This window comes from Lissotriton helveticus, chromosome 10 (genome assembly GCF_964261635.1).
Source record: "Lissotriton helveticus chromosome 10, aLisHel1.1, whole genome shotgun sequence".
Lineage (NCBI taxonomy): Eukaryota > Metazoa > Chordata > Amphibia > Caudata > Salamandridae > Lissotriton > Lissotriton helveticus.
In genome coordinates this window covers 59,004,004-59,024,131 of record NC_136071.1, presented here as the reverse complement: position 1 = coordinate 59,024,131, position 20,128 = coordinate 59,004,004, and positions in this window count along the sequence as shown.

Below are 20,128 nucleotides of genomic sequence, written 5' to 3'. Positions count from 1 at the left end.
CACAGTTCTGAATAATCTGCAGTTTGTTTCGAGTAGCCTGGGGTGCCCCTAGGTACAGAGCATTCCTAAAGTCAAAACGAGACAGGAACAGACCCTGGATCATTATCTGTCTGGCATGAAAAGGTAGCAAGGGAAGGATTTTATGCAGGAGTCTTAACAGGCCAAAACAGGTGGCTGAAAGCTTGGTTGCTTGGTAGCGGAAGTCAAGTGACTTATCTAGCCAGGTGCCTAGGCTTTTGATCAAGTCTTTAGGTGCGGGTGCAGGTCCCAGGCAGGGGGCCAGAGTGGGTCAATGGTGCTGTTGACATAGTTGCCAAGGAGCATGAGCTCCGTTTTATCCCCATTTAATTTAAGGCAGGAAGATGTCATCCATTCGGTGACTGCTTCCAGACAGTTCTTCAGGCCGTGTGGTGCGATTTGTGGGAGATTGGGAGCCACCACTAGCTGGGTATTGTCAGCATAGGTGCTGATTTTTACTCCGAAGGGGCGGACGATCTCAGCTAGGGGGCTCATGTATATGTTGAATAGCGAGGGGCTCAGGGAAGTGCCCTGCGGGACGCCACAGCTCAAGGGCCTGCTGGAAGAGGTGCAGTCACCCTTAAATACCTGGAAGGAGCGGTTGGAGAGGAAAGACTTAAACCAGGCGATTGCCGTTCCTGAGATTCCCTTCCTGCTAAGTCGGTGGAGTAGGATGTTGTGGCTTACAGTGTTGAAGGCGGCACTTAGGTCGAGGAGGATGATGGCCGCTGAGCCTCAACTATCCAGGATCCTCCTGGCGTCCTCTGTTACTGCGACCAGGGCGGTCTCAGTCCCATGGAGGGGGCAGAAACCCGTCTGGGTGGGGTCCAAGAGTTTGTTGGACTCTAGGATCTCTGTTAACACCAAATTGGCATGTTTTTCAAGGAATTTACTTAGCCAGGGCAGCAGGGAGATGGGTCGGTAATTGGGGGGGTTGTTTTGATCTAAGTTCACTTTTTTTTGGAGGGCTTTGACCATGGCTTGCTTCCATGGGGGTGGGATGATGCCAGTAGATCGGGAATCATTGAGTAGTTCTAGAATGGTAGGTAGAATGTGATAGGTGACTGAGAGTAGGGTACGTTGAGGTGCGGGGTCATTGGGGGAGCCGGATTTTACCTGATGCATAATAGATTCTAGAGTGGTGGAGTCTAGAAGGGGGAAATGATCAAGTAAGGCAGGGGGCTGAAGCCCGGGTTCAGGAGGGTTCTTGGACGGGATGACAGGATGGGGAAAAGAAGTGTAGATAGTTTCGCTTTTGCGGAGGAAGAAAGTTGTCGCAGTAGGTTTGGGCATTCAAGGAGTCAGGGTTTCTCTGGTAGTTGAAGTAGGGTTTTTGCTATGCGATATATTTCCTTGGGCTTTGAGGCTGCTAGCTGTATGAGTCCTGCATGCAATAAACAGATAGATTCATCTTCCCTCTTCCTTGCTTCTCCAGAAGACAATGCTCAAAGTCTGTGTTTAAAGGGGGGGCAAAATAAGCAATTTGAGTGATAGTCATTGCATCATAATCATCATTCACCCTAGTATATGGTAGAGGCTTCTTTATGATCGAAAACACTGGATGCTGCAAGGGCAACTCAATCAGTAAATCAGATTTACCAAGCACTCAAGGCCTCCTTGCATGCCCCTGTTTTGCTTGGTAAATATGGAGCAATGCAAGTCAGCGCAAGTCACTGCCTTGCATCACTCTGTGCTGGGAAGGTGTTACTTGTTTGCAACATGCGTGTTCCCATGCATCCACCCATGGATTTATGGCACATTCCCAGATTGACCAAGACAGGTAAACCTGGGAATGTGTGAAAATGTTATACCTTCCCATAGAGGCACAACAAGCAGAAATATTATTTCTCCTAGTTTTTCCTCGTTTTAAAGTGTGCTGCATTCTGCCTTTAAGGCATCCCTTCCTCCACAAAAACAATCCTGCATGCAAAGCACGCACCCTTGTACCGTGATGCCAGGGCAAGGAGAGAGCAGGAAGGTGTGATCTGTTAGTAAATATGGTAGACATATGGTCAATTTGACACAGTGCAGCACAGCAAGTTGTCTTGCTGTGTTGCGCTGCTTCACACAGGGATAGCTCTAGTCCTAAAAACTATCTTTTTCCTTCCTGGGCCTTAATGCAGGCCCCTGCAGTGCAGGGGGGATAAACCCTTCAGGGCCCCCCATTCAGCCCCAGACCAATGAATGCATGTGAGGTATGAGAGACTCCGGGGAGGTCTGTTCATATTCTGTAGGGGGCTCCCGTCCTTTTATATAAAGCCACTCTTTCCTTCTTCAGCGCCTTGAGAAACTCACAAGTGAGTAGCCACGCTTTACAAACTCCTGATTGATTGATCGATTGATTGATTGAATGAATAAGGAAGAAATTCAGCAGACAAGGTTGCCAACGTGAAAATTATGAATATTGGACAGGATGATAGTAGTCAGCTCAGGTGTTAACAAAGGCTACTGGTGCATGTAGAACAGGTTCACATGGGTCAGAAGTTTCATCACACCTCATTTTAGCAACTACATGCCACTTCAACATGTATTCAAAACCCTTACTTCTAGTTCGGATGATGCAATAAGTTGTTACCTGAGTTAAGCGAGCAGCCACAGCACTAATAAATACAGGATTTTAGCCATGGGCCCCAGCGGACCAGGATGGCAGAAATTTGAGGGTGCCCACTGTGCAGTGGCTGAGAGTGCGCAACCTTATAGCGGGCATAGGGAGAACGCCCTGAGGTCTGAAGACATGGAAGTTGATATCAAAAAGGTATAGGCTGGACCAGGGAACTCCAAGCTTCAACGGGAGTTCCATCAATCTGTGCATCAGTGGCAACTTAAGTACGGGAAGTATAGCCTCAGTATGGTTGCCTATGAGTGATATTACCTCACATTCATTGGGTATATATGTCATGTTTCAGAGCCTTACATGTGCCACTTTGAGTAACGGTTTAAGAAGAGTAGAACAAGGTTCTTATGACAAAACAATGACATTAGTTTGGGCAATTACCCATTTTGTGCAATGCAGCAATCTGTAAAAATCTTGAAATGCCTATGTGAGGTCTTTAATCTACATTGGGAGGTGGTCTAACTTAAATTACCAACATCCAACTGTGTACCCTTCAGTCCAATAGAAACAATCATTAGCAAAGCCAATAGGTCCCACCTATGTAAGAGCTATTGGCTTTGAAATTGTCTTTTAGCTATGTTGTACAGCAGTGAGCCTGCTGTTTAGAATGGCCAGAAGTTAATAGCATGTCATAGAGTGGCATAGAGAAAGGTGGAGTAGAGTGGTATATAGTGGAGTGGCATTGAATGGCTTGGAGTGGAACGGCATAGAGCGCATGGAATGAGTGGAGTGGCATAAAATAGAGTGGCGCAGAGTGGTGTGGCATGGTGTGGAGAAAATTTGAGTGGCATAAAGAGGAGTGGTGTACAGCAGAATGGCATAGAGCAGAGTGGGGTACAATAGAGTGGCATAGAGTAAAGTGCCATAGAGTAGTGTTGCTAGGGTAGAGTGGCATAGAGTAGAGGGGAATAGAGTAGACTGGTGTACAGTGGAGTGCTAATGAGTGGTTTAGAGTGGAGGGGCCTAAAGTGCTGTAGAGTGGCAATGCATGGAGTGGGCCGCCGTAGAGTACAGTGCATAGAGTGGCGTGACATAGAGTGGCATAGAGTAGACTTAATAGAGTAGAGTAGAACAGATTAGTATAGATTGCATAGAGTGGCATAGAGTGGTCTGGAGCAGTGTAGAGTAGAGTGGCTTAGAGTAGAGTAGCATAGAGTGGATTGGGGTGGACTGGGTAAGCGTGGAGTGAGGTGGTGTAGAGAAGAGTGGAGTATAATTGCATAGAGTAGAGTGGCATAGAGTGGAGTTGGGGGAGTGGTGTAGCATGAGTGGTGTGGCATAGAGTGGATTGACATGGAGTGAAGTAGCGTGAAGTGCAGTGGTGTAGAGTAGAGTGGAGTAGAGTGGAATAGAGTTGCGTAGAGCAGAGTGTCATAGAGGGGAGCTGCATAGAGTGGCATTGTGTGGTGATGAGTGGACTTAGATGAGCATAGAGTAGAGTGACCTATAGTAGAGATGAGTGGCATAGAGTAGCATAGAGGGCCATAGAGTGGCGACTAGTAGCATAGAGTTGTGTAGAGTAGAGTGGCATAGTGTGGAGGAGCATAGAATGGAGGGGTGTAGAGAAGAGTGGCGTAGAATAGAGTGGTGTAGAGTGAAGGGGTGTAGAATAGAGTTGCATAAAATAGAGTGGTGTAGAGTGCCATAGAGTGATGTAGCACAGAATGGAGTAGAGTGGGGTGGACTAGAGTAGAGTGACATAGAGTGAAATGGAGTAGAGTGGAGTGCCGTAGAGTAGGGTGGCATAGAGTAGAATGGCATAAAGTAGTGTGCCATAGAGTAGAGTGGCATACATTCGAGTGACATAGAATGGAGTAGAGTGGTATAAAGTGGTGTGGAGTGGCATAAAGTGGAATGGCTGGGAGTGGAGTGTAATGGCATAGATTGGAGTGGTGCAGAGTAAAATGCCATAGAGTGAAGTGGTGTGGCATAGCGTGGAGTGCATGGAGCAGAGAGGCATGGTGTAGAGTAAATTATGTAGAGTAGAGTGGCTTATAGCTGAGTAACTAAGAGTGGAGTGACATGGAGTGGTGTAGAATAGAGTGGCATATTGTGGAGTAGTGTAGAGTGGCATAGAGTGGTGTGCTGTAGAGTGGAATAGCATAGAGTAGAGTGGCATAGAATAGTACAGTTGTGGTTGTAAGTAAGTTGTCAATAGAGATGGCAAATGGGTGAAAACTACATACATATAAAGCTATAGGTCTTTGTTAACAAAAGGAATGCACATTGCATGCCCAGCTCATGAAAAAATAGTTCATTGCAAACATTTGAGGAGGAAAAAAGGCGTGGAAGAAAACATATACTTGGTCCATGCACCAGGGAGGAGCTAACACAAGAAAGGAAGAGAAGCCTATAGTAACTAAGCAACCAAGCAATCCAAAGATTGCAAATGAGAGTGACAACGAAAACAACTAATTCTATGCTGTGGTGCAGAGTGGAGTGGCATACAGTGTAGTGGCATACAGGGCAGTGGCATACAGGGCAGTGACATACAGTGCAGTGATTTAGAGTGCAGTGGTGTACAGTAGGGTGGTATAATGTGTTACACCGGCACCCACACGTTAAGAAGATGTGTGGTCATTCCTTGGGACAGCAGAATATTGTGCTAAGTACATTTATGAGTTTGCAGATAAAACATTCCACATAAGTCAGCTTCCTAAGGGTAGAAATAAGTTTGTTTGGCTTACACAATGTGAGGAGGATTACCAAAATGTTAAATTGAGCACTGCTAATGCATCCGCATTTAAATGTTTCGATCCCAATGGTGATTGCATTATTAAGACGGACAAAGGTAGTAAGGGCCTTGGTGCCATTATAACAGTTAGATAAATACCACAGAGAATGTGTGATTGCCTATGGCACAGCTTTCCAAACTTTCCATGTCGGTGACACACCTTTTCGACAATCTTCATCTTGTGACACGGTAATGTGAGCGAGCGCAGCGAGCGTGCCGAACCTCCTACAGGGGTTCTGGGGGGTACTCCTGCAAGAAAATTTTGAAAAAATAGTGGGCCAATGCTGCAGTTTCAAGCAAATTTGAGAAAGCAGGAAGGTTCTAACAAAGACAGTGACTAGCAAAACTGGGTGTAAGCAAGGTTAGGTGTGTGCCTGAAACAAGAATATAACCATGCACACATTGACACATGCCCCATTGATTTAAAGCACAAATAGGGGGGTGCACGCACTGCCAACCCTTCCAACCATGCACAAAGTCCACCTGATGCCATGCTGAATATGAGTTATACAAAAATCCGTTCAGGACCAATCATGCAACTTATCAGCCGGTCTCTGCGCATTAAACTCAAGTTAGACCGCTTTTCTCAGCGCAGCGCGCCAAAAGGCACATCATCCTTACTTCACCGTGCCTTGCTATCAATCTCTCTCCCATCTCTCCCTCTCCCATCTCTCTCTCCCATCTCTCCCTTTCCCATCTCTCCCTCCTCTCCCTCCTCTCCCCCTCTCTCTCCTCTCCCTCCTCTCCCTCTTCTCCCTCTCCCTCTCCTCTTCCTCTCCCTCCTCTCCCTCTCTCTCCTCTCCCTCCTCACCGTCTCCCTCTCACTCCTCTTCCTCTCCCTCCTCTCCCTCTGTCTCCTCTCCCTCCTCTCCCTCTGTCTCCTCTCCCTCCTCTCCCTCTGTCTCCTCTCCCTCTCCCTCCTCTCCCTCTCTCGCTCCTCTCCCTCTCCATCTCCCTCTCACTCCTCTTCCTCTCCCTCTCTCTCCTCCCCCTCCTCCCCGTCTCCCTCTCACTCCTCTTCCTCTCCCTCCTCTCCCTCTGTCTCCTCTCCTTCCTCTCCCTCTGTCTCCTCTCCCTCTCCCTCCTCTCCCTCTCTCGCTCCTCTCCCTCTCTCCCTCCTCTTCCTCTCCCTCCTCTCCCTCGCTCTCCCTCCTCTCCCTCTCTCCCTCCTCTCCCTCTCTCCCTCCTCTTCCTCTCCCTCCTCTCCGTCTCACTTCTCTCCCTCTCCCTTCTCTCCATCCTCTCCCTCTCCCTCCTCTACCTCTCTCCCTCCTCTCCCTCTCCCCCTTCCTCTCCCTCTCCCTTCCTCTCCTTCCTCTCCCTCCTCTCCTTCTCTCTCCTCTCCATCTCCCTCTTACTCCTCTCCCTCTCCCTCCTCTCCCTCCCTCTCTCTCCTCTCCGTCTCCCTCTCACTCCTCTCCCTCTCTCGCTCCTCTCCTCTCCTCTCCCTCTCTCCCTCCTCTTCCTCCTTCTCTCTCTCCCTCCTCTCCCTCTCCCTCCTCTCCCTCTCCCTCTCCCTCCTCTCCCTCTCCCTCCTCTCCCTCTCTCTCCCTCTCCCTCCTCTCCCTCTCCCTCTCAGTCTCCCTCTCACTCCTCTCTTCCTCTCCTTCTCTCACCCTCCTCTCCGTCTCACTCCTCTCCCTCTCCCTCCTCTACCTCTCTCCTTCCTCTCCCTCTCTCCCTTCCTCTCCCTCTCCCTCTCCCTTCCTCTCCCTATCCCTCCTCTCCCTCTCCCTCCTCTCCCTCCTCTCCCTCCTCTCCCTCTCTCCCTCTCCCCCTCCTCTCCCTCTTCTCCCTCCTCTCCCTCTCTCTCCCTCCTCTCCCTCTCCCTGCAGTCTCTCTCTCTCTCCCCCTCTCTTTCCCTCTCTCTCTCTGGCTCTCTCCCTCAGTATCTCTCTCACCCTCTCTCTCCATCCTTCAGTATCTCTCTCTCCTCTCTCTCTTCCTAACTCTCTCCGTCTCCATCCTTCAGTCTCTCTCCCCCTCTCTATCTCTCCTCTCTCTTTATCTCTCTTTATCTCTCTCTCTCTCCATCCTTCAGTCCCTCTCCCTCTCTTTCTCTCTCTCTCTGTGTTTCTCTCCCTCGGTATGTCTCTTGCCCCCTCTCTCCATCCTTAAGTATCTCTCTCTCTCTCTCTCTCTCTCACTCTCTGTCTCTCCCCTCTCTCTCGCTTGCTCTCTCCCTCTCTATCACTCCCTCTATCTCTGCCCCCCCCCCATATCTCTGTGGCACCCTTCCGCCGTTACCCTTCTCTCAGGAACTTCTCGCGTGAGCCGCCCCTGGAAAAGCATTGCCTCTGCTGTTTGTGCATTACAAGGAGCCGTTGGTTTGGTTGTGATATAATTATTAAATGCAACTACTGAGAAATAAATTCAACACAATAGACAAATACAATTATGTAATGTTTTGTAAATAAATGCGGAGGTCAAGGGAGGCGCTACAGAGCATATTAACAGCAGCCGACACCCCCAGCGCAGTTTGGTAGTTTGGTCTGCCCTGTTCCCATGATGCACTGGGCCAGGGTCAGACTAATTTGCATGTAGCCAGGTTCTGAGCTGGGATGGTGCAGTGAGCTAAAAAACGGTGATGGATCAAGCCCTGATCTTTTGACTGGGTAGGAGTGTTCTGCTTAATTCAGATACTCTGTCCATCACCACCCCCTTTATGAATCGTTTTGGCCACCACAAGTGTGGAAGGGTATGCTCAGATGTGTGTCCCTTACTCACTGCACCATCAGGATTCAAGCAAGCCGGGCCGAAGACGGCTATAATGCCAGAAACCGGTCCCCGGAAGCTTGTTTCCTTTCCAGTAAAGAATTGGCTTGGTAGTTTGGTCTGCCCTGTTCCCATGATGCACTGGGCCAGGGTCAGACTAATTTGCATGTAGCCAGGTTCTGAGCTGGGATGGTGCAGTGAGCTAAAAAACGGTGATGGATCAAGCCCTGATCTTTTGACTGGGTAGGAGTGTTCTACTTAATTCAGATACTCTGTCCATCACCACCCCCTTTATGAATCGTTTTGGCCACCACAAGTGTGGAAGGGTATGCTCAGATGTGAGTCCCTTGCTCACTGCACCATCAGGATTCAAGCAAGCCGGGCCGAAGACGGCTGCTATGCCAGAAACCGGTCCCCGGAAGCTTGTTTCCTTTCCAGTGAAGAATTGGCTTGGTAGTTTGGTCTGCCCTGTTCCCATGATGCACTGGGCCAGGGACAGACTAATTTGCATATAGCCAGGTTCTGAGCTGGGATGGGGCAGTGAGCTAAAAAACGGTGATGGATCAAGCCCTGATCTTTTGACTGGGTAGGAGTGTTCTGCTTAATTCAGATACTCTGTCCATCACCACCCCCTTTATGAATCGTTTTGGCCACCACAAGTGTGGAAGGGTATGCTCAGATGTGTGTCCCTTACTCACTGCACCATCAGGATTCAAGCAAGCCGGGCCGAAGACGGCTATAATGCCAGAAACCGGTCCCCGGAAGCTTGTTTCCTTTCCAGTAAAGAATTGGCTTGGTAGTTTGGTCTGCCCTGTTCCCATGATGCACTGGGCCAGGGTCAGACTAATTTGCATGTAGCCAGGTTCTGAGCTGGGATGGTGCAGTGAGCTAAAAAACGGTGATGGATCAAGCCCTGATCTTTTGACTGGGTAGGAGTGTTCTACTTAATTCAGATACTCTGTCCATCACCACCCCCTTTATGAATCGTTTTGGCCACCACAAGTGTGGAAGGGTATGCTCAGATGTGAGTCCCTTGCTCACTGCACCATCAGGATTCAAGCAAGCCGGGCCGAAGACGGCTGTAATGCCAGAAACCGGTCCCCGGAAGCTTGTTTCCTTTCCAGTAAAGAATTGGCTTGGTAGTTTGGTCTGCCCTGTTCCCATGATGCACTGGGCCAGGGTCAGACTAATTTGCATGTAGCCAGGTTCTGAGCTGGGATGGTGCAGTGAGCTAAAAAACGGTGATGGATCAAGCCCTGATCTTTTGACTGGGTAGGAGTGTTCTGCTTAATTCAGATACTCTGTCCATCACCACCCCCTTTATGAATCGTTTTGACCCCCAGCGCAGAGGCGCAACTAGAGCCACATTTCGGGGGGGGGGCTAAGAAAAGCATTTCGGGGGGGTGGGGGCTGAAACATTAAGCAGTAGGTAGAGTGGCGCTGCAGGGGCTCTTAAAAGGGGTGAAACATCAACAAAGCCTCTTTAACATGCACACGGTCTTTTAAAGACCTGTGAAGTGTCAGGTGCGGCTGTGTGTGTGCCCGGGAGCTGTCTGAGCCCGGGCTGCCACACACGGCGTGCGGGGGGGTCATTGTCACGCGACACACCCACAGAGGGGAGGCGACACAGTACGGTGTCGCGGCACACACTTTGGAAAGCTCTGGCCTATGGTCTAGATCACTGTCGCCCGCCGAAGAAAAATATCCCATTATTGAAAGAGAAGCCTTAGAATGTATGTGGGCATTGAATCATTTCAAAACCTTTGTATGGGGGAAACCTCAATTTAAAAGACCGAGTCACCCTGCTCTCGTCAGCTTGGGAGAGAGCCCCGATTCAGTTAGAGAATAAGCGTGTATCTCTGTACCCAGACTTCACATTGACAGTGCATGAAATGAGAACATCGTTTCAGGGTGTTAAGAAACTACTTAGAGACTATAATTTGAAGTAAGCTCTCCTCTTTCCAGCTAAATAAAAGGTAAAACAAGAGCAAAAATCACTGGTTTTTGATAGTCTTGAGGAGGCGGAAGAATGGCTCGAAATAACACTGTCTTTGGGCCTGTCACAAAGCGCATCGCAAGCAGTGTCATTGAAACCAAGCACATCACAGAGGGCAGGCCGAGGTAAACTAGACCGTAGGTTGCCGCCCTGGTGGGAAACAGCAACAAACCCCTCCCCGGAGCAAATACTAGATGGATAGAAATCGTCGATACAAGCAGCGACAGCACTGGATGATCGAGAAGTACAATCAGTACCGGGATCGCTTGACTCATCAGAGGACTCCATGATACACTCAGACTTCGATAATAGTCTGGCCCTCTTTCCATCGATCACTCCGCAGACTTTAAATGACTTCCTGGTTTGAAATAATGGGATTGTATGGTGTTCGGGAGGTACTGTCCTGACCGGAAATGATGGCTGTGGATAAATGAGGATGGGCCGTGCCATGCTGCACACACTGTCGCAGTAATGTTTACCTACATGTTATATACGGGCTCATCCTCGTTTGGTTCCGACAATAATTGTGGGGTATTCCACCCTTATATCTACTGTGATGAGGTGAGGGCCCTAGGCCCGCATTGCTAAGGAAGGACACACAGGACACAGTAGTGGGGTGGTGTAACTGGCCAGGAGCACATGCGCTCCACCCTTTTTATTAAGCAGGGTCATCTGACTGATGACACCTGTGGTGTGTGTTCAGTGTGTGACAACATGCTGGAACACTAGAAAGTGTCTCTCCGACACTACATCCCTCCCAAACTTGGTGAAAAATCAAAACCAAGGACAAAAGTCTAAAACCTGTGGGAAAGAAAATATACCAAATATAACATTGGACTCATGATTTCAATTAAGTCTCTTTGGCTGCTTGCAGGCCGCAGGTGTTCGTGGGTCTAGTCTTCTGCCTGCGCAGCCTGGACGTTGTTCCCAGTCTTTCCTTTGCTTCACTCAAACTGGTGACGATGAGTAGTTGGAGGGAAGGGTGGATGATACGGGTGTTGTCTGGTTCCTAGCTTCCCCTACTCTGTCCTGGTCTTTGGTGATGTCTCCGGGCAGGCTTCAAAGTGTCTCTTGGCAGGTGAAAAGAGTAGGAACACACATCGCTCTCACTAGGAGGCCCCTCTCGCCGGTGCTCTTCTCTCACAAGATGCCCGGGAGGCCCTCTTTGCCAGACTTCCACTGGACTGGTGCTTTCTTTCGTGTTGCTCCACCATAGCCTTTGGGCCGTGAGTGGGACGCGTCACGAGCCTCACGTTGTGTCCTTAGTTCCACCTGAAGGTTGAGTTGTTGACTCCTTTCATTGCACACAAGGCTTTCATCCTCGTGGGTCCTACAGACGCGCAGCTGTGGATCTGTCTCCCGTGCGGGACTTGCTGCCAACTGAATCCCTTGAGGCCTCTGCTTCTTGGGTTGCCACGGGCTGGTTTGGAGTGGTCAGTACTTCAGCCTCCCGATGCCTGAGCACTCTCGCCATCCAATCTTCCGCCCAACCCCAAAGGTATATGTCATCAACAGACCAGCTTGCTCTCTTCCGCGATCGCCATGTGGATGGATGGCTCCCAGGTAGATGTCTCCAATCGGTGCTGCCGGAGCTCTTGGCAGGCCTTGTCCTCTAACGCACTCAGATGTTCCAGTGCCTGTCACCTTCCTTTTCGCAGTGGCGGCGTGCCACTCTGATTTCCTCTTCCTTCTTCTCGTGACGTAACCTGATCCGATCTCCTTTCATCTTCTCTGACCAGGCTTCCCCATGCAGCGCGCGCCATCTGCACGTGTCTTCCTGGTCCTGTCCTAGTCCTAGGACACTGTCTTCTTTTCTCTCAACTGCCAGAGTTAGCGTTGCGACCTTCACTTTATCTTCAGTTCTTCTCTGCTAACTTGAGGTGTCGAAGTTCGTTGGTCCATGTTCGCCGACCACGCCTTGGTCGAACTTGTTGGACCTCTTGCCAGTCCACTCTGCCGATCTTTGGCAGGTTGGCTTCTTGGTGCGACCATCTGGCTGATCGGCTTCTTGGTGCGACCATCTGGCTGGTCGGCTTCTTCTTTTCCCGGGCGACCATCCGACTGGTTGGCTTCATATCTTCTTCTCGGGCGATTATCCGACAAGTCGGGTTCATATTTTCTTCTTGGAGGACCATCCGACGGGTCGGGTTCATATTTTCTTCTTGGGCGACCATCCGACTGGTCGGCTTCATATCTTCTTCTCGGGCGACCATCCGACTGGTCGGGTTCATATTTTCTTCTTGGGTGACCATCCGACTGGTCGGCTTTATCCTCCACTTCCTTGCGACCATCGGGCGGTCGGCTGCTTCTTCCTTTCCGTCGCAGTTCACTTGCTTTGGCGCGTTTCTAGAGGCACTCTTCGGTTGCTTTAGTGACTTGCTGCTTTGGGCTTTGTCTCGGCTTCCGCCCAGTGTCTGGGTAGTGCTTCACTGTCGTCGGTTCTGCTGCACATTTGCTTCACGCACCTTCGCACTTGCCTGTTGCTGAGTTTCTGAACCACCGTCGGTTCGTGTGGTGGTGCTCCGGTCTTCGCCTTACTACTGCAGAGATAGCCTGTGGCCACCAGACATTGCTGCACTCTCTCCGGGCGTGGCTCAAGTGCTTCTGGAGGGTTGCGCCACCGTTCTGTCGACCTTCTCCTGGTCACTCCCTTTTGCGCGCTGATGGCTGCGCTCTTTGTTTGGTTCTTTGGGTGCATGTGCTGCATGCTCTCTTGAGTATTCTGTGTGGAGTTGTTGCACTCCTGGTGTGTTTCTCGCACCGTCCCTTTGCAGTGCTTTGGCGCCTCTCTGGCATGGCAAGTCACTTGCGCACTCTTTTGGGTATGCACCTGGCATCCAGAGCGTGTGCATTGCCTTGTCCCTGGTTGTAGTTTGCACACAGTTTCTCATCTGTTTCACTGTGTGGTAGGTATCCCAGAGGTGCTGCATACTACTCTCTTGCTTCTATGATTGTATTGGTTGTTGCAGTCCAGTGCTTTAACCATTTGTGCTTTTTCCATCTGTGTGCACTATGTTCGTGTCTTGGTGTCTTTCACATTATTGCAGCCATTACACTGCTTATTCAGGCTGCTGGGCGTGGTATCTCCAGGTGGCCACTAGGTGGCAGTGTGTCCTTTTCTCCCTATTGCAGGTGCTGGGCTTCTCGTGACCTCGGCTTCTCTCGTCACTTCCTCCACATGGCACAGGCACACCTAACGCAGGTAGGCTCTTTCCACTCTTAGTCCATTCCCTGTTTTTTTGTGGAAGTGTCATTTGTTTGTGTCCACGTGATCGGGGCACTTCTCTGCTACAATTGTGCACGCTCCCGGCTGCACTGCGAATGTCCCCCACAGCTTCTCTCAGTTAGCAGTACCTCAGCCCACGGCTGCCTAGTCCCTCGCAGGTTTTGGCGCTGACCACTCCGGCTGTTCGCCTTCGCCCGGCCGCTGAATCCTCGCAACTCACACGCTGCATGGGGCGGAGGGGGCTGGCTTTGGTTTATGCTGGCCGCCTGGAATGGCCATGGGCCGCCCGCCGCTACTTTTCACGGCTTTCCCCCACTGCAGCAACCTCTCTCAGCTCACTTCGCTGCGCAGGGGGGGGCGGCTGGGGCTGCTTGCCCCACTTGGGCAGAGCTCATCCTCTTCGTGTTGGGCGCTGTGCGGGGCAGGGAAGGGCTGTTGCTGCTGAAGTTTGCCCGCTCTGTTCGGGGCACTGCTATTTTCTCTCGCGGGGGTGGGGGGGAGTGAGTAGCGGCTCTATGCTCCGTCCCTGTTGCCGCAGGCGGCACACAGTCTTCTATCTGTTCCCTTCCCCATCCCAGAAGCTTCATTCAGTCTGCATGCTGCGCGGGGTGGGGGTCAGGGCCGCAGATGCGGGGTGAGCTCCCGCTGGCTTGGAATTACCTCCAGGCACTTTGCGAACTAATGGGCTCACCTCATACCCGGTGAGTCGTCATGACCGATGCGGGTGGGCTCCGCTCGGCTCGCTCTTGTCCCCCGGGTACTTCCTCGCAGGGGGGGTGGCTCACGCTAGGCTCATAGGGTGCAGGGTAGGCTCCCGGTCACCTTATCTCCATGCAGGTCCGGGGCTCGGCACACGCCCCGCCGGTCTCTCGGCGGCCGGCGCCATTCACAGGGGGGGTGCCTTCTGGACAGGCAGCTCCCTCCCCCTTTCTCCACGATTTTTCTTTTAGCTGTGGCACGCGTGGCACAGCTTCCGCCTTGTCGCCATTGTGATGAGGTGTGCTCCGCCCTTTTTATTAAGCAGGGTCATCTGACTGATGACGCCTGTGGTGGGTGGGTGTTCAGTGTGTGACAACATGCTGGAACACTAGAACGTGTCTCTCCGACACTACATCTACTACTGCTTGTAGTTCACACCCCCTCAATGCAACTGCTATAATGCACCAAATGTTAGACTTCTTACTTGTTCTCAGTGTTATTATTCGGTCCTCTACTGTTCAGAGGGGGAACCTTGTATTATGATTAGAAATAGAGTTGGGTAGGGTCACTTCATGCTAAGACAGTCATAGCTACACTGTGGGGCACGCACATAGTATACTTCTAACGCCTCATGACCATACATGGCTCACACTAGGGGGTACAAGACATTGACCTGGAATGTTAGGGGGATGGGGTCTATACACAATAGGCATAGGATATACGCACCACTAACAAGGAGAAAGGCTCACATCACACTGTTGCAGGAAACTCACCTACCTCGGTCTGAAGCCGAGAAGTTAAAGAAAAAGTGAAGGGGACAATTATACTGTACCTCTTACTCCGCATTTGCGAGGGGTGCAGCTATATGGGTGAGGAACGGCACTCTGTTAGTTGTCCTAGAACAGAGAATTGATATTAATGGCAGATATGTACTGCTCCGTGGCACCTTAGATGGGGAACATCTAGTACTCAGTAGCATATATGCTCCCAATACGGACCAGGATAAGTTCTGGGAAGCACTAAGTACGGTCTTAGCAGACTGGGAGGGGTATCCCTGGATAATGGGTGGAGATTGCAATGCAGTACTGAATACAGACCTGGATCGCTCCGATCCTCCTATGTCGGGGACTAGCAGCAGGAAACAAGCTGAAGCACTGGGAAACTGGGCGGCTAGATACATGCATTGATACGATATTCTTTACTATATCGTTAATAGACAAAATCACCCACATTACTTACCTGGGAAAATGCTGTCAGATCATAATTGTTGGACTTGGCCCTTTTTGCAGGGTCATCCCCGAACTTTTTGCCTTCCTCCTGTATTTTCTCTGACCTGTTTTTGTTGGTTTTATGACTCTGGGCACTTTCCCACTGCTGATCAGTGCTGAAGTGCATATGCTCTCCCTATTGTAAATTGATGTATTGATTAGTGAGTCCATTATTGGGTTATTTGATTTACTTGTCAGACCCTAGTACAGTGCACCATGTGTGCCCAGGGCTTGTAAATCAAAGGCTCCTGATGGACGGAGCACTGAAACTTTTCAGACACTCACTTCCAGTGACAGATCTGGGTTGAATCAATCATCGTTCTTTGGCTCACTTGGCTCCCCAGTTTAAACACAGCCATATGCAAATCAGTCTTGACCCTGTGCCTCATGGGAAGAGTCCAGCCCGAACTGCCAAGCCATGTCTTCCCTGGACCGTAAACAAGCATCCTGGGACCGGTTTCTGGCTAACAGCCGTCATCAGCCAGGCTAGCTTGAATTCAGAGGCAAAGTGAGCAAGGGACCCACGTCTGGGCATACCCTGCCAACTTAGGGCGAAAAAAGCAAACACAAGGAGATGATGGATGGAGCGCTGAAACTTTTCAGACACTCACCCCCTGTCACAGATCTGGGTTAAATCCATTATCGTTCTTTAGCTCACTTTGCCACCCCAGTTCAGACACAGCCATATGCCAATTAGAAGATCTGCGCCAGGCAGACTGTCACACGACACATGAGTTGAGTGTCACCCTCGGGGGCATATGTGCTCCCAATGTCCTGGTGTGCCGGGCAAGTGTTTAACCGCAGGGGTTGGTTCCTGGGTTAAGAAGCCAGGTTCAGGTGTTGTCTGACCTGGAGGGTGGGACAACGGTAAACAGTGTCCTGACCGGTTTGTCTTCTGGGGATTCCGCTCCTGATGGGGGGTGCAGTACTCTGGAAAGGGGTGCAGAGGGAGAAAGTCCTCGCCTCTGACCCCGATTCAACTGGAGGATTTAGACTCTAGGTTGGAGGGCCAGGTTCAGGGTGTCCCCTCTGACCTGGAAGCCCAGTTGCAGGATAGAACCCTTGAACTAGTGGGTGAATTGTGCAGGACACCTGCTACAGGGACCCTGACAATTCTGGAGGGGGTACCACTCCAAGTGGGAGGGTACAGAGCCCCAAGGAGGAAGAGGACCGGGTGTGGGAAAGCCTACCCAAGTCTCCTGTCCAGCCGGCCGGTACAGACCCGGGGCTGGTGGGTCAGTATCAGTATCAGGATGTCATACCTGACCTGACAGGAGGAAGAGTGGCCAAGCACCTGTGTCTACTGCCCCCGCTCTCTGACACCACAGAGGTTTGAGAGCTCTGAGAGGCATACGGTCTGGGTCTCATTACTGACTACAGTCAGTGGCCACTGTTGCTTGCTGTCTATCTGTTGGAACACACCTGTAAGCAAGCTAAGGTTAGGTGCTGCACAGGTGGTGTCCACAAGTGAGGAGAAGGGTTCCCCATGGATTAGCTTAGTGGGCCCTGAGAGTATGGACAGAGGGATCCAAATGGGTTCAGATTGGCATAGAACTGGAATATGCCCCAGCTCTTGCAGGCCAGGGTCCATGTTCTATCGCCCAAAGCAGGGAAGCCCATCAAGGTAGTGATTGGTCTACCCTGCGTTTTGGATGGAAGGGGGTTGTGTTGGACTTGGCCCTTTTTGCAGGGTCATTCCTGAACTTTTTGCCTTCCTCCTTTATTTTCTCTGACCTGTTTTTGTTGGTTTTATGACTCTGGACACTTTACCACTGCTGATCAGTGCTAAGTGCGTATGCTCTCCCTATTGTAAATGGATGTATTGATTAGTGACTCCATGATTGGGTTTTTGATTTACTTGTCAGACCCTAGTACAGTGCACCATGTATGCCCAGGGCTTGTAAATCAAATGCTGCTGGTGGGCTTGCAGCACTGGTTGTGCCACCCACAGAAGCAGCTTTTAAAGTGTGCCTCAGTCCTGCCATTGCAGTGTGTGACTGCCATGTCGACTTGGCAAGTGCACCCACTTGCCAGTCCCTAAACCTTCCCTTTTCTTCAGATCTGACACCCCTAAAGAAGGCCGGGGGGCAGGGTGCATTGTATGTAAAAGGTAGGACATGCCCTGATGTGTGTGGCATGTCCTAATAGTGAATTACATCATTTTCGTTTTTCACTATTGCAAGGCTACCAGTCCCCACAGCCAGAATGGCAGTTTGATTATAACACCTTATAATCCTAACTGACCCAGGGAACATGGTAGGAATTCGAGTTTAGTATGCCTGAACTCAGAATGATAAAATATATATTTTAGTGAAGTTGGTTTTAACAGTCTGCATTTGAAAATACCACTTTTAGAAAGTAGGTATTTTCTTACCTAACCATTCCAGCCTGCCTCAGCTAGTTTGTGTATTGTGTGTCAGGTTTTTGAGTGACAGGGGCTAGGGGATTCCAGGAGACAGGGTGAGTCAGCACAGGGCTGAATAGACCTACCTGCATGTAAAATGGTGGGAGGAGCAGCTCCTGGGTCCGAATAGGGCTGTCCCTGCCTTCCACAATGCTGGCTCCACCTCCTGTGGTGCATCTGATGTCCCTGGCCCACGGTCAAAGGAAAGAAGGTGTCCTGTAAACAAAGTGCTCCAGGACTGCACAGAACTGGTTTGGACTAGGTACAGACACTCTCTGCCTTCAGAAACAAAGGATTTTGTTGTATAAAAGGGGGACCAAGACCCCAGAACTTTAGGTCACTTCAGGGAACACAAGACGATCCTCTGCCAAGGAGAAGCACCGAAGAAAGCTGCAGGAGTTGTACTGTCCCTCTGCCCATGGGCTGTAGTGGTTTGGCCTGCAGTGGTGTCTTCATTGCCGACGAGTGGAGAAAGGACCATCCAAGAGGAACTTCTATCATCTTGCAGAATATTCTCCAAGGGCTTGAATTGAGCTTGCCCCCTGTCTGAAGACGCAGGGATTTCAAAGTCTTCACTCCTTCTGTTTGCGTGCTGCTGGTACTTACTGTTTCCGCCACTACAGAGGAACTCTTCAACTAACGCAAGCAATCGTAGCCGCCATCTGCACCGAAGTCGTGAACGCTGCTCCGTCTTGAACCGTAGACCGACACCTGCTGCTGTGCCGCATCAACTCCGAGACCCACCTCTGTCCAGAGCCGAGCATCGACAAAGGTGACCAAGAATCCATCAACCTAGCGACATCGTAAGGACCTATGGTGCCGGCGCTGCAGCAACTTCACATCCTCTCTGGTCAGGACCGACGCCTCCTCTTCCTGCTCACGCATCCAGGACAACAACGCATCACTTTCCTCCGAAGCAAGGAAAGGAACCGGCGCTGCAACGCCAAAACGACATCGCAACTCCCCGACACCGTGAACGGCCTTTGTTTACTTTCTTGAGGTACTGTGGGGGTCTATTTTGACTCTGGGCCGGACGCAGGTGGTGCCGTACCTTGAGAACACTTTTTGCTTCGTTGTTGTGATAATTCCCGTTGGGGTTATCTGTTGCTAGAGAATATTTGAATTCAAGAGCCTATTTTTGAATTACTTCTACCATCGGTAAGTATCATCGTGAAGTATCGTATTATGGATTTTTGTCGTTTGTGGTCTTGTGATAAGTCTATATAAAGAATACTTATTTTTATACATCCCGGTGTGGTGTCCGTTTGTAGTGTTTTCACTGTGTTACTGTATATGTTCACAAATGCTTAACACACTGTCTCTGAGATAGCCTGTCTGCTGGTGCCAAGCTACCAAGGGGGTGAGCAGGGGTTATCCAGTAGTGTTATCCCCTTTCCCTGACGTAGACGAAGGGTCCCTACTTGGGCAAAGGTGTATACTATTGCCAACTAGAGACCCCGAGTTCTGGAAGTAGAGGTCGAGTGGGGGAAAATCCCAACACCAGTGACAACATGGAGGCTGCAGTCTGTAGCCCTTGAGGATTCAGTCTTTCGGGATGCCTTCTCTACGGCTATATCCCATTACTTTATAGAAAATACTGGTACTGCAGGGTACCTACAGGTAGAATGGGAGGCTTTCAAGACGGTAATCAGGGCCGTGGCCATAAGCACTAGGGTGGGAGCCCGGGCCATAGTGCACAGAGAGCTGCAAGATGTTGAGGAACAATTAGGTGGGTTTGAACGGGAGGCAATACAAGACGACACAAAAAAGGCGGTATTACAGGAAGCAAATATAAAATACGCAGAACTCCTAGAACAGTTGCGCACAATTGATTACAGAGCGTATACACATAAGCAGCAGGCCGAAGCAGTTATGGCTGGCCCGCTGCTATCTAGAATCATATGGGATATACCAGCTAACACCCCGGCGCAAGAGGTGAAGATACCAGGCGGTGGTACGGCAACCCCACAACTAGGAATTAATATGGCATTTTGCCAATACTATGAAGGCATGTACACAGCGCCAGTAGAAATACTAGAATAAGAACTGCTAGATTTCCTTGATGGTCTGAATGTCCCCCGGCTTTCGGATGCCCCAAAAAAAGAACTAGCATAGCCCATAACACGATCAGAAATCTGTTTGCCAATAAAAGATCTCCCACAAAACAAGATCCCAAGGCTTGATAGCCTACCTGTGGAGTTCTACGAGGTATTCTCAACATAGTTAATCCCACACCTAGAAAAACTATATAGGGCTGCGCTCGAGACAGGATCTCTAACCCCACCACACAACAGGCTTTAGTTGCATCTCTATTAAAACCAGGCAGAGATCCCAATGATATGTCGAGTTACTGCCCCCTTTGTCTTCTGAATACGGATTATAAAATCCTCAGCAAAATTCTTGCTCGTCAGCTACAACCATACCTTGCACAACTGATACACATAGACCAGTGCA